Raw genomic sequence first — 14,650 nt, 5'->3', positions numbered from 1 at the left:
ATTGCCGGCCAACACTGGCTGTTACCGGCCGGCAGTTGCTGCCGACCGGCACAGGCATTTGAACCAGAGTGCTGCCGCCCTATAGCTGTTAAGTAGTATACTTTAAAGCTAGTTGTGGTGTGTGCCGGCCGGCAAAGGCAGGCCGGCACACATCCCCCTATACTGTACTAGTATTCTTCTGTATAGCATATACAGTAAGAAGAAAACTATAGTAAAGGTTTTGGTACAGCACTGTATCTTCTAACACTATTGTGTTTTCTTGCACATCCCTTTGCTGTTGCCCTCAGATAGGAAGCTGAGTTCTTCCCTGTCTATTATCCAGGATTTTAAAATCATTGCTTAGGTGTGAGCTCCACCTGTTTCCTCTGGAAACCTTGCATTGGTTACTCTAGAAGAGATAAACCATTTTGATTTTATTATCTGGAAGGCTGCAGCAATGGGTTGTGAGGGAAACACAAGTGTGTGTCTTTCCTTTATGAATTTTTATGCTATACTATGCATATCCAGTGATACATAGTTCACTTGATACTCATGGAAATTTCTTCTCTTTACAGGAGGACCCTACGAAGTGCGGAAATGTTTTCTGCAATGTCCGCAGCAAGAACCTCTGCGGACATGAGTGTTGTAGGAGACACGCAGCATGCGCTGTCTCCAAGGATGATCTCCAGTATTGGGACCCTCAGGTATGTACTGTATGCACTAACCTGATTACTGAGGCTTTTGATTCCCCTAGAACGGCGGAATCAAGGGATATAGCAAGGGAAAAGCTTCGTACTTGGGTAAGGGGCTTCAAGAAGAACACCTCTGGCCCTTATCTTCCAAATGAGAAGATGAGGGCGTATCTTTTTCCCCAGGCATCAGCTGATGCAGTGATTCCCCAGCCTCAAGAGGAGATCCCTCAAGATCAAGTCCAGGTGGACGTGGAAGTCGCAGTCGCAATGCAAGACATCCAGTTGGATGACAGGATGTCTGACCTGGACGAACGTTTGGAAGAAGACCTCCTGGCAGAAGGTCAGGATGAAGTTCAAACCCCGGATGTCATAGAGGATGAGGTCGACGAGGTGTCGGCTACTCCGGTTCAGATGCCGGAGCCTATCCCCTCAACATCGGCTGGTCTCCCAGTAGAACTGGGACAGGCCCTCTCTTCGATTGTTGGAATGATCCAACAAATGCAGAAGGAGAACCAGGAGAAGGCGGCTGCAATGGAACTGCGTATGCAGTCCCTGGCAGAATCACATGGGCCCCGGAAAAGGCTCAATGTGAAAGACCTTCCCATATGCTCAGATGCTAACCCATGGAGGTATGCTGAGCACATGCCGATGACGACTGGAAAGATCGTCATCTCGGATAAGCTGGGTTCAGTTCCCCTAGAGGAGGTAGAATTCTGGCCCAGCAAGGCATCATATCCGGACTGCTATGTCCGGCTGAGAAAAGAACCAGCTTCAAGGGAGGAGACAGAGCCGAAGGAGGTCATTATTATGGACCACGCTAAGGCTCAAGCCCTACTTTCATCTTCGATGAAAGAGAGGGGCTTCTCTAACTCGAAGGTAGCTGCATTGAGCAAGAAGCTCCCTTCTTTTGTGTCCTCTCCTGATAGAGCCTTCCCCTTTTTACAGAAAGGGTTTGCGGCTGTCCTAAAGGCAGTCGAGGCCGGCAAGCCTTGCCCCTCCCTGGAGGAGTGTAAACCCTTGTCGCTGGCCCTGCCTATGGACCACAAAGACTGGAAGGATGTCCATCTTACATTCTCAGTGGGAAAGTTGGAGGCTGATATTGCCGGACGGCAATTCGGCGAGGACCTCCCCAAGCTGTCCGACTCTCTTTTACGAAGAGAGTTCGAGACAAAAGAAAGACTGGCTGCCTCAATGTCTCATCAGACTACTCTTGAGACGATGGCAAGTGACCCCAAGGTCCATGAAATGTTCATGGTAGTGGCTAAGTCTCACCTAGCCACAGTGACGAAGGACCTTTATGGCTTCGTCAAGGCAAGGAGAGCTTGCAGGGAGTTCGTGTTCACCGGGGCTTCGGTGAGACACGAGCCAAGGAAGTTAATCTCCTCCAACATTTGGGGAAAAGACCTTTTCCCTACCGATGTGGTCAAAGAGGTTGTTAATAAGGCCGCCGTGGAGAATAGAAACCTTCTCCAGAAGTGGGGCCTGGCTATCAAAAGAAAATCTTCCCCGGATGAGGGTCCTCAACCAAAGAGGAAGAATATGAGGACTAGGCTACCGTCTCGGCCAGCCAAGCCTTATAGACAGCAACAGCAACTGCAATTGCCATTGCCTCCAGTGCCCCAGATGGTGGCACAAACCCCGACTACTTTTCAGTGGGTACCCCAGGCTGTGCCAGGTCAGTCAACCACATTCACCCCAACGTTCGAAGGACAGTCTTCTTCCTTTCGTGCAAAACCTAGAGGAGCAGCCAGAGGCTCGTCTAGGCGCCCCTCAAGGGGAAGGGGATTCAGAGGTGGTCGTGGTCAGGGAGGCAAGACCTCAGGACGGCAGTCCAAGTGAAACGATACCGGTAGGAGGGAGACTGATGAAATTTTGGGATCGCTGGACCTTCGATCCCTGGGCCCAAAGCCTACTCAAGAATGGACTGGGCTGGAGCTGGTACAGCACTCCACCCCCGTGCCTTCGGTTTTTCCAACACTCCACCCCCGTTTTGGAGGAGTACGTTCAAGAACTGTTGGAGAAAAAGGTGATCCGAAAGGTGAAGTCCATCAAATTCCAAGGGAGGCTGTTTTGTGTTCCCAAGAAAGACTCGGAAAAGCTCAGTCATTCTGGACTTGTCGCCACTCAACAAGTTCATAGTGAATTGCAAATTCAAGATGATAACACTGCAACACATAAGGACCTTACTGCCCAAGAGGGCATACTCAGTCTCTATAGACTTGTCAGACGCCTATTGGCACATTCCAATCAGCCGTCGACTCTCCCCCTACCTAGGGTTCAGGCTACAACGGAGACTGTACGCCTTCAGAGCCATGCCATTCGGGCTAAACATAGCCCCAAGGATTTTCACAAAGCTTGCGAGCGCAGCTCTCAAACAATTACGCCTAAAGGGAATTCAGGTAGTAGCCTACCTGGACGACTGGCTGGTGTGGGCAGTATCCGAGACCGAATGCTTGCAAGCTTCCAGTCAGGTGATCCAGTTCCTAGAGTACCTAGGCTTCAAGATCAACAGAAAAAAGTCTCGACTTTCTCCATCCCAAAAGTTCCAGTGGCTGGGAATCCACTGGGACCTTTTGTCACACAGTTTCTCCATCCCGACGAAGAAAAGGAAGGAGATAGCGGGCTCTGTCAAGAGACTTCTAGATTCCGAAAGGATATCAAGACGCGAAGAGGAGAGGGTACTAGGCTCTCTCCAGTTTGCTTCAGTGACAGACCCAGTGCTAAGAGCACAGCTAAAGGATGCAACCGGAGTTTGGAGAAGGTATGCATCAAACGCGCGAAGAGACCTGAGAAGACCAGTGCCGCCTCGGTTACGTACTCTTCTCAGACCTTGGTCCCAAGCCAGACATCTAAAGAAGTCGGTTCTTCTTCAGCCACCTCCCCCGTCGATGACGATTCACTCAGACGCCTCAAAGGAGGGATGGGGAGGTCACTCTCATCGGAAAAAAGTCCAGGGGACTTGGTCCAAGCTATTCAGGACCTTTCATATAAACTTTCTAGAAGCTATGGCAGTGCTCCTTACCTTAAAGAAAGTCTCCCCACGTCACTCGATCCACATAAGATTGGTGATGGACAGCGAGGTGGTGGTGAGATGCTTGAATCGACAAGGGTCGAGGTCACCACCTCTCAACCAAGTGATGTTAGCCATTTTCCGATTGGCGGAAAAGAAGAAGTGGTACCTGTCGGCAGTTCACCTTCAAGGAGTCCGCAATGGGACAGCGGACGCTCTATCCAGGTTCACACCGATAGAGTCGGAATGGTCCTTAGACGCAGGATCATTCTCCTTCATTCTGAATCAAGTCCCAGAACTGCAGATAGACCTTTTTGCGACGAAAGACAACAAGAAGTTGCCCCTGTACGTGTCCCCGTACGAGGACCCCTTAGCGGAAGCAGTGGACGCAATGTCCCTCGACTGGAACAGATGGTCCAGGATTTATCTGTTCCCTCCTCACAACCTTCTGTTGAGGGTCCTCAACAAACTGAGATCCTTCAAGGGGGTAGCGGCAATAGTGGCCCACAAGTGGCCGAACAGTATGTGGTTCCCCTTGGCGTTGGAACTACACATGAAGTTCGTGCCGCTACCACATCCAGTTCTGACACAGCGAGTCCAGAAGTCGACTGTCTGCGCTTCATTACAGAAAACCCGGACCCTGCAGCTCATGATTTTCTCGCCCTTGCGGTGAGAAAGCGTTTCGGGATTTCGAAAGCCAGCATAGACTTCCTAGAGGAATATAAGTGCAAATCGACTAGAAGGCAATATGAGTCATCTTGGAGAAAATGGGTGGCCTTTGTAAAGGCAAAGAATCCGCAGGAGATCTCAACAGACTTCTGCTTATCTTTCTTCATCCACCTCCATGGCCAAGGGTTGGCAGCTAACACGATTTCAGTGTGTAAATCTGCTTTGATGAGACCCATTTTATTTGCCTTCCAGATCGACCTAGGTAACGAGATCTTTAATAAAGTTCCGAAAGCCTGCGCTAGGCTCAGACCTTCAGCACCTCCAAAGCCCATCTCATGGTCTTTAGACAAAGTTCTTCATTTCGCCTCCCTGTTGAGCAATGAAGAATGTGCGTTAAAGGATTTGACGCAAAAAGTTATTTTCCTATTTGCACTCGCGTCCGGGGCCAGGGTTAGTGAGATCGTAGCCCTCTCGAGAGAGGCAGGTCGTGTTCAGTTCCTGGATGGGGGGGATCTGAACCTGTTTCCGGATCCTACGTTTCTCGCCAAGAATGAGTTACCCACCAACAGGTGGGGTCCCTGGAGAATCTGCCCTCTGAAAGAAGATGCATCTCTATGTCCAGTAGAATGCCTAAAGGTCTATCTTCGTAGAACTTCAGACTTCAAGGGTGGTCAACTATTCAGGGGAGAAACATCAGGCTCAAATTTATCTCTGAATCAACTCAGAGCGAAAATCACATATTTTATTCGCAGAGCGGATCCTGACAGTACACCCGCAGGTCACGATCCGAGGAAAGTTGCCTCATCCCTAAATTTCTTTAATTGTATGGATTTTGAACATCTCCGTTCATACACGGGCTGGAAGTCTTCCAGGGTGTTCTTTCGCCACTATGCGAAGCAAGTAGAGGAACTTAAGAGATCTGTGGTAGCAGTGGGTCGTGTAGTTAACCCTACTGTTTAACTCTGCGAGGAACAGTGGTCTTAATTGGGACGATTAAGTCCAGGGTGAGTGTGTAGGTACATACTGTACTACAAACTAAATGAGGGCACCAAGTGCCCATATAGACTGTTCCTTCTTTCAAAGGTGAACCTAGCATAAGTTCAGACATGTGTGCCGAGCGTTTCTAACGCTAATGTGATTGATTTGTAATACAGACTTTTATGACTTGATACCTCGGTATCTTATTAAAGTGGTGTTTAATGGTTTTTCTTTCAGATAAACAAGTTCTGTTTACTATCATACTTATGCTTAAAGTTTTGGGTTATCCTCTTTTATATATATATATTTGTTGTTAACCTGTCTGTTTATTATCTGTCAATAAACTTGTTCTTGAGAACCTTGCGTCTCTTTCACCTGTGTCAATTTATTGGTATAATTGAGCATTTTAATTCTATGTATCTTATCTGGGATAATTCTGATAGAATTGTTCTGTTATGCAAGCTATGTTGCATTGGTTTATGTAGTCCCCTAATGGGAGGACTCCGTCCCATAAAGGGACGAGGGCGGTTTTATTAGTTTCTTCCTATGCGGATATAAACCTTTGTCCAATACAAGTATTGTGCGGATTACTGGTCAATATATATTGACGTAGTGGTTCTATACAAACTATGCTTTACTTAATATAGGGCGAGACCACTATATTAGCTTGCCTGGTATTCATACATAGATATATGTACTCTTCGAGACTTTCCAGAGTCTAGTAGGACTCTTCCCTGTAGGGGGCAGGAAGCTCTAACATAGTTTATAGTTAGTTGAAAAGATGTATAACGGTAACATCTTAGGTCTCTAGGTCTAGTCGACCGGGAAAAAATTACCTCCGGGGAGTACGGCACGTTCTGAGAATCCACAGATACAGTAATGCTCTGGTACACTTCCATCAGGACGACATGGCTTGAGCCCAAAAAACGGATTTTGAGCGAAGCGAAAAATCTATTTTTGGGTGAGATGGCCATGTCGTCCTGATGGACCCGCCCTTGCCTTTCTAAGAAAGGGCTGTAGGACCCCTCCCTACATACAGTATCTGTAGCACCTCGTGTACGCTACAAGGAATACAGATGGCGCCAGGATTGGCGCCAGGCACGCATACGAATTGGGGGATAGGGAAGCCTTGGGAGCGGCTCCCCTTTTTCTTTCCCGAATTCGTATCTCGTCAATCACCTCCTACGAGACGAAATCTCTGTCCAGGATGTAGATTGCCATGTGACGTGTCTAGAATACGTCCTCTGATATGTCGTGATATCCCTTTCACGAGGGATACTCGCTCCAGGAGTTAGAATTCTGGTACCTTAAGGTAAATTCTCTGGGAATATCGCCGTAGTTGTAATATACCCTAGGAAGCTACCCTATAGGAACTTCCATCAGGATGACATGGCCATCTCACCCAAAAATATATTTTTCGCTTCGCTCAAAATCCGTTATATATATATATATATATATATATATATATATATATATATATATATATATATATATATATATATATATATATATATATATAGTGTGCATGTGCGCGTGTGTAACTTGTTACTGTAACGTAATCACACTTCTCTCAAATAACTTCATTTAACTCTTACTTTCTTTTTATTCAAGGCAATTATTACTCCTGGTTCCCAAAAATCCAACTAGTACATTACGCTCTCTTACTTTACATAAAATTTTTGTTTCTGCCATAAACTTACGAGCCTCATTATAGCTCCTTACCGCTTGCATCAGGTCGCTAATTCTTGTTAAAGGCGTAAAATTTCTTTATATTTTTCTCTTGATCATGCTGCGTACATATTTGCAAATCATTATCTTTTTAAATGATCCTAAACGATTGGTAATTAATTAAAACAAATAGATACGTAAAGAGATGTAAATATCACCCACAAGAGTATTTAATACCGAATTCTACCTTGGGAATATATAGCAACTTTGTAATAGCTTTTCTCTTGATAGGTCAGTTGGTATAGTCCTCGCTGGTATGGTTTGGGCTTAGTGGCACGAGTTTGAATCCCTGCCCAGGCAGAAGCTATTACCCTAAAGGAATTCCAGTGGATATATATTCCCAATGTAGAATTCAGTATTAAATGATCTTATGGTTATCTACGTTGATTAAAATCACGAGTGTTAGTGATATATATTTATGTAAAGAGATATGTTTAGACCATATACTGTACAGTATAGATTTAAATAAATGCATCTTCAGTCATGGGAAAGTGGTTTTCCACTTCGTTGGTTACTCACATTGAGGTCTCGTTTGCCGCCACTTCAGGGATTTAGAGCAATTTGATATCGACAGTTCTCTCTTTCGCCAAAACCGGTTTCAGTGAGAGATGGAGAGGGAAAAGGATTTTTATTAGGAGGCACATTCAATTTTCGGAATGTGCTCCATAAAGGAAATTGTTTTTTTTTTACATTAATCTTTTCCTCTCCTGTATGTTAATAATAGGGATGATATACAGTATATACATATATACATAAACTATATATATATATATATATATATATATATATATATATATATATATATATATATATATATAATACATATTTATTGCTTGGTACAAGTTATATCGTTATTTTGGAAGTCCGTGCTTAGGTTAACTCCAATTCATATAATCTTGAAAAGCATACCCATTCTCTCTCTCTCTCTCTCTCTCTCTCTCTCTCTCTCTCTCTCTCTCTCTCTCTCTCTCTCTCTCTCAGTCTTACATATCCTAAATATAGTATAAGATATAAGTAATTAGGAGAGTAAAACAAACCATTCGTGATTTTAAATCAAAACCGAAAAACTGGATGGATATAAATATAGACGATGGACCAGGTTTTATTATCAGCGTTCATAGTCGATTAGGTTTTAATGGCTCTCACATTCTAGCTTATTCGCGCCGCATTTTGACTCATTGCTGTTCATACTAAACTCATAAAGCACCTTGAAGGCTGTGTCTATACTGTTCATATTAAAAAGAAAAATCATATGAACTTTTAAACCAAAATGTATTTCTTCAAGCTTCACAGGCTGGCAAGTCAAAAAAATAAGCCTCTTTGTGTTTATATCTATATTTCATTATGCAACCTCGAGTGCCATATGTGGATGAGACCATTGTGAGGGGTAGATGGAGATGGCTTGGGTATGCACTTCGCACTTCCCAAGAGAGATTAGTTCACCAAATTTTCAACTGGGCTCCAAAAGGCACTTGAAGAGTTGGAAGACCAAGGCCTACATGGATGAGGACTATACGTGAAGTGGGAGATGACGAATGGAGAAGTATTGATTTAAAAGCTTTAAATAGAGACGACTGGTAAAATCTAACCGAGGCCCTTTGCGTCAATGGGCGTAGGAGGAGATGATGATTATGATGATGATGATGATATAAACTGAAACGATACAGACACAGAAGTAGTATAGATAAGATGCATTCTAAAAAATAGTATAATGACTTTCTAACATGATTAGTTAAAGACTTTTGTATTAGATGTCACGTATGCTTTGAATTCTAATAGGAGATGCCAGGCACTGGTGGAGACTTTCTATTCTTGGTTATTAAACCTTTAGTCTATGTCATGGTTACGTAGGCGAGTGACATCATAATCTACGTTTTCTATAGATACGTATATTACGTGAAGCACAACAATGGGTAACTCAATAAGATAGGAAAAATAAAAAAAAGGGATATACTCTCTCACAGGTATGATACTCGAGAATAATACTTTAGCCGAGGTCCTTTGAATATACTCGGAGTATATTTAAAAGACCTTGACTTTACCTAATGTATAAGTGAGCATTATCCTGTAACTCCCATACTAAAAAATCGCACTAATTCTCGTCCTGTTTCGAGAGTGTGAGAGAAATTCTCTTACATTTCCAAATGGTGCGAGCTTCCACACACTGTAAATTGGCTAATAGCTTCAATATATAAGAAATTTTGAAATAATACATAAATAAACATATATATATATATATATATATATATATATATATATATATATATATATATATATATATATATATATATATATATAAACAGTAAAATTCGTTATCGTTTTGTCATAATTTTGCTCTTCAACAATTTCATAGTTTTGCCTAGATGTTTATATTTTTCCCAACAGATGTCAGTGTTAGTTAAGAGCAAGACAACATTCCTTTAGAGTCCTTGTTTGTCTTAACCAATCAGGACACTCATGTGCTTCTTTTCTGAAAACAAAATGTAACACGTTTGCGCCATTGGTCGAAACATTGAGAAGAGGATCTGGGAGAGAAAGCATGGCAGCCATTTATGTAAACTGTAAGTGAAACGGATTGAATTCCTACGGAAGGAGCTTTTAACCTTAGGAATATGGTTTATAATGGTTATTGAACGGTGACCCATAAGTAAATTTCTATTGTTTTAAGTGGTTATATGAATACGTATCCATTTTACAAAATGGCTATCGGTTGTGATAATTCTAGTGAGCTTCACTAGTGTGGTATGAGTTTAGTGTTCGTAGTACTTTAAAGTCGAAGTGATCGTGACTTGACCATGATGGTGAGAAAAGTAGGAGTTGGCATTTTGTGTGTTACTTAAACGTTGAAAGTTTTTGTATGTAAACTAAATTACTACAGGTTGTAAAAGCTGATGGTATAAGATACTCAAGGTGCAGACCTGTAACAAAAACTAATTTGTCTCGAGGAATTGATTATAAGTTATCAGCGACACGACTAATGAGATACTAATTTCTAGCGGAATTGAAATTTTCTATAAGAAATGGACGAGTACCGAGTATCTTTGCATGGTTTTCGCTAAAAAGGGTGTGTAGCATAACTTTACGTATCGATCTACAAAATTTGTACTCGTCAATTCTTTTGCCAAGTCCTTTTATAACTTTAGAGTGATTGGTTACGGGTTACTGCGCAAGCGAAGCTTTTATTCTCTTGAGTGATTTTGTTGTTGTACATCGTATTCATTAACTGGTATTTTGAACACATTAACATTTCAAATATTCACACGCTCCAGGATGGTTTGTCAACTTTTATTTTTCCATATTGGTCGTTAGTTCCACCACGACTAGAGTTTGAAGATTTATTTCTCTCGGGGAATTAAATAATTTAGTGTAATTTAATTTTGCTTGAAACACACCTTTAGTCTAGCTATTGGTACTCGTGTGAAAGTAAATCTCCGTAATAAGGACACTCATGTTTGGTGAGTTCAACTCCTCCACTTACCGCTTCCCATAATAGAGCAGCGAGAATATTTACCTTAAGGGCTGCTTTTCTGGTCCCATATATTAGGGGAGCACTACTCTCTACAGGACCTTTAGTCATTTTATATCGATTACAAGGCATTTGGTATTTCGCACCACATAGTTTGTCAAATCCACACTATCGAAGCGTATAAAGAACAAGAAAGTCTTTAGTTTTCTTTGGAAATTAAGTAAGAATTTTAGATTACAAATAGATTCTTTGTTTACGAAAAGTTTTTATAATAGGTTAATAACACTGGATTTTCAGTTATGACTAAAGGTGAAGGTAGGAAACCAGTGGAATCCAAAACTAGATATAATGGAAATTAAATACAAAATTAGAATTAAGCTTCCATAAGGATGATTGGAATATATAAGCTTCCATAAGGATGATTGGAATATATAAGCTTCCATAAGGATGGTTAGAATGTATAACAAGTCCCCAGCTTTCATACTTATGGATTTTTTTCTTTTAAATTTTTCTTAGTTTCTTAGAGGCTTAGTATCAATATTTCGGATACCTTTGTACATCATTGGTGGGTTAATTAAATTAATCAAATTTTATTTGTTAATAGTATAGCATATTTTATATTTTAAAATATTCATTAACCTAATTTTATCCTAACTTCACGTTCTCAATTCTAATATTATTGTTAACGAAGATTACGATCTGCATAATGTTCAATCTAATACTTTTCGTAGCTTTTGTCAGTACGAAAAGCTAAAAGAATTTTACTTGGTATCTCTAAGTCTTTCTCCTTCAGAAAAGTCTTCATAACTTGTATAGAGCATTCAGTAGATTATCACCACTTGAACAGGTAAAAAAAAAAAATTGCAGTGAACTATTATAATATTTTCAAGTGGCTATTTTACAGTGTACCTTACTAACTTGCATCAATAGGTCATGGACTATCATTTCAAATTATACTGTAACTTAAGTGAAAAGTTTTGAGATATAAATGGCAGGGTAGTTTGTAGCGCTACGGACAAGCGTCCTAATTTGCTTATTATCGCTCCGACTGTTATCTTGTATAGAATAAAAACGTTTGGAAATGGTCTATGGATCTTAAATATGTCGTGTAAGGGGGGTGGGGTCCGGGGGGCGCAGCCCCCCTGTGTAAGGACACGGCTTTTACCATAGGTTAGGTGGGTTTTTTAAGTTAGCTTCTCCCGTCGTACTCGTAGGTAAGGAAACTGTTGTGTAAGGGGGGGGGGGGAAGCCCCCTTAGGTAAGGATATGGCTTTTAGCATAGGTTAGGTGAGTTTTTTTAAGTTAGCTTCTCCTGCCAAAATCGTTTTTAGAACGACGGCCAGTTCAGAATATTCCCGTTTACTACGGGATCTGGCCGTCACCCTACAAAGGCTCCAAATGGCATTTTGAAATGGTATACTGTAGGTGGCTGTAAGGCAAGTTTCCATAACTTTCAGATTTGTGCAAGTTATCCAAAGTTTTCCAAACTGCTAGTTCGCGGGTAAAAAATTCTCTAGCAAATGTTGATAGTGAGATAAGTAGGAGTTGGCATTCTGTGTTACTTAAACGTTGAAAGTTTTTGTATGTAAACTAAATTATTATAGGTTATAAAAGCTGATGGTATAAGGTACTCAAGGTGCAGACCTGTAACAAAAACTAATTTGTCTCGAGGAATCGATTATAAGTTATCAGCGACACGAGTAATAAGATACTAATAAATTGTCTTTCTCATAAGTAAAAAGACACTCGAGTGTAGACCTCCAGGGCAGGTCAGTTCCCTCTATAATTGCATTTATATGTTTGAGAAATATCTAAACTGGTCTAATCTCCAAATAGTGAAAACTAATTTTAAACTCTTGGATCCTGATGGTGATATGGATGACGGGCCAAATCTAATCACTTATAAGTTAGCCTATAATTTTTTATTAATTTATCCGTAACTATTGTTTTAATTAGGCTGTTGAAATGTAAAAACACAACCTCCTGATTGAGATAATTAAAGAGCTTTATATCAAAGTATTAGCACTAGGGAATTAGAAGCTTTGTTTGCCGTATTCTAGGTAAATCTAATTTATATTTCAGTATTTTTTTAAATTATAAATTTCAAAATTTGCCCTCGGCAATCTTGCCACTTTTTTTTCTTTTGTGTTAGATTAGTTTAGAGAAAATTTAATGGCGAAGTATTTATCAAATTTTTATATGGCAGATCAATTTATAAAGATTCTTTGGGTGATGATTGAAAAAAAGTTCTGATAAAACTTAAAACCTTTTCATTTCCAGTCTGCTAAAAATTTGCGGTAGCAAATAAAAAATAATCCTGGAATAAATGTTGATAATCATTTAGTTTTAACACCGGATATAAAAATTCAGTTTATCTTTAACATTTTTCCTAAGACTTTCCATTTTCGTCGCCTATTTTTCCATCTGACAACTGATCCTTGAGTTTCTCGAGCGTTAAAGATTCAGTTAGCGGCTTACAAGGCCTGTCCTAACCTATTGCTGAATATACTGTCAGGACCTCGGTTGTTTGGTCCACGGCTCCTTATTCAACATACTCAGAGCAGCCCTAAGTGTCTAATTCCTAGGGGTTCCCCCATCCGCCACCCGGGGAACGCGTCTGGTAGGAGTTTTCTCTCTCCCCAGACACCTGATATATTGACATAAAAGTGATATTACGGTTACCAACCCGTAAAAGATGAGGTTTTTGTAAGAAACCATAAATGGGAGATGTCCATAGTGAACCGATAGGAGACATAAACGAGGCCAGTATGTTACCATTTTGAGTAACCCTACGAGTAGAAGCAAGCGATCTGATTCGAATGACTCAATGGTACTGAAATTAGTGGAAAGATTTAGTTGAGGATTTAGTAGGAAAATAGTATAATTAATTTAGTTGTGCAAGGACGTTAATACTTGAAGGTTAAAGTGAAATTTGTAAGACTTTTTATATATTTCATAATTTATTAGGGTAAGTCTAATTATCGAAAATAAGACCTATAGCAGTAAATATGCTTAAGTAAATCATAGCTCTTATTAAGATTTACAGATTGCTAGTTAAGAGATACGGCAATTCCCTGTGTGTGTTGTTCAGCGTTAATGTGTAGGTCCCCTCGATATTGGGGAAGTGCAGGAAAGACATTTTAGCTAATGGCTGGTTAGTTTTCTTTTTAACTTATCCATTGAATATCCAATGTTCCTTTTGGAGAGATAGACTGATAAACAGTAAAATGCATATTGTGGTAAGGTGGTCGTTTTCTATACAGTAAACTACGTAACATTTTTTTTCTTTATAAAATTTGACTATTCTGTAGTAAAATATCAAGTCGTACCGATAGTACGGAAAGTTTTGAATGATTTCAGTATCATAAAGGGGTATTTGTTATGGGGAAGTTAATATACTTTTGCAAGACAGCGTAAAATATTTTTTCATCAGTCATAGTAAGAACTGTAAAGATAGTTTATGCGTTCAAGGGAAATATATTTTAGCTTTTTGTTGCTGACCAGTTGATGTAAATTTTGAAGTACAAATACTTGTTAAATTTTTAAAGTTTTCTTTCATTTAAATTTTATAAATTTACACATCAGGCTATAAAGCGAATTTTATTCAATAGTTTGTGTAGCCTGTACAATTATTGTTACTTTCACAGAAATGACCCCATGAGATATTGTCGATATGGTGGATTATATTTTCATTGTAATTACACGTTTTAGAATGGGATCTATAATCCCTCCTACAAAGGACATCTGGATTTCTTATCAGATATTTTGTCAGGTTTTTTTATTTACCATTGGATAAAAAGTTTAGAATGGGTTTTGGCTCATCTGCTATGAGACGTCGAACGGGTTTTGGCTCATCTGCTATGAGACGTCGAACGGGTTTTGGCTCATCTGCTATGAGACGTCGAACGGGTTTTGGCTCATCTGCTATGAGACGTCGAACGGGTTTTGGCTCATCTGCTATGAGACGTCGAACGGGTTTTGGCTCATCTGCTATGAGACGTCGAACGGGTTTTGGCTCATCTGCTATGAGACGTCGAACGGGTTTTGGCTCATCTGCTATGAGACGTCGAACGGGTTTTGGCTCATCTGCTATGAGACGTCGAACGGGTTTTGGCTCATCTGCTATGA

The 14,650-nt window shown here is 40.6% G+C and overlaps 1 long non-coding RNA gene across 7 annotated transcripts in view; it reads left to right on the top strand.

Moving 5' to 3' along the window:
* Positions 1-14,650, top strand: part of LOC137638202 (uncharacterized) — a 253,903-nt gene that overhangs the window by 223,000 nt on the left and 16,253 nt on the right. For 3 of the 7 annotated variants that reach the window (XR_011043871.1, XR_011043872.1, XR_011043873.1), the window contains exon 1: positions 9,527-9,617. The exons of 2 other annotated variants lie outside the window; for them this stretch is intronic. This is a non-coding gene — a long non-coding RNA (uncharacterized lncRNA). Of the gene's footprint in view, positions 1-9,526; positions 9,704-9,838; positions 9,858-14,650 lie in introns of those variants that run through there. 2 more of the 7 variants (XR_011043874.1, XR_011043877.1) reach the window with 2 other exon arrangements.

The sequence above is a fragment of the Palaemon carinicauda genome, chromosome 3 (genome assembly GCF_036898095.1).
Source record: "Palaemon carinicauda isolate YSFRI2023 chromosome 3, ASM3689809v2, whole genome shotgun sequence".
NCBI classification, from domain to species: Eukaryota; Metazoa; Arthropoda; class Malacostraca; order Decapoda; family Palaemonidae; genus Palaemon; species Palaemon carinicauda.
This window is presented reverse-complemented; position numbering and strand designations above follow the sequence as displayed.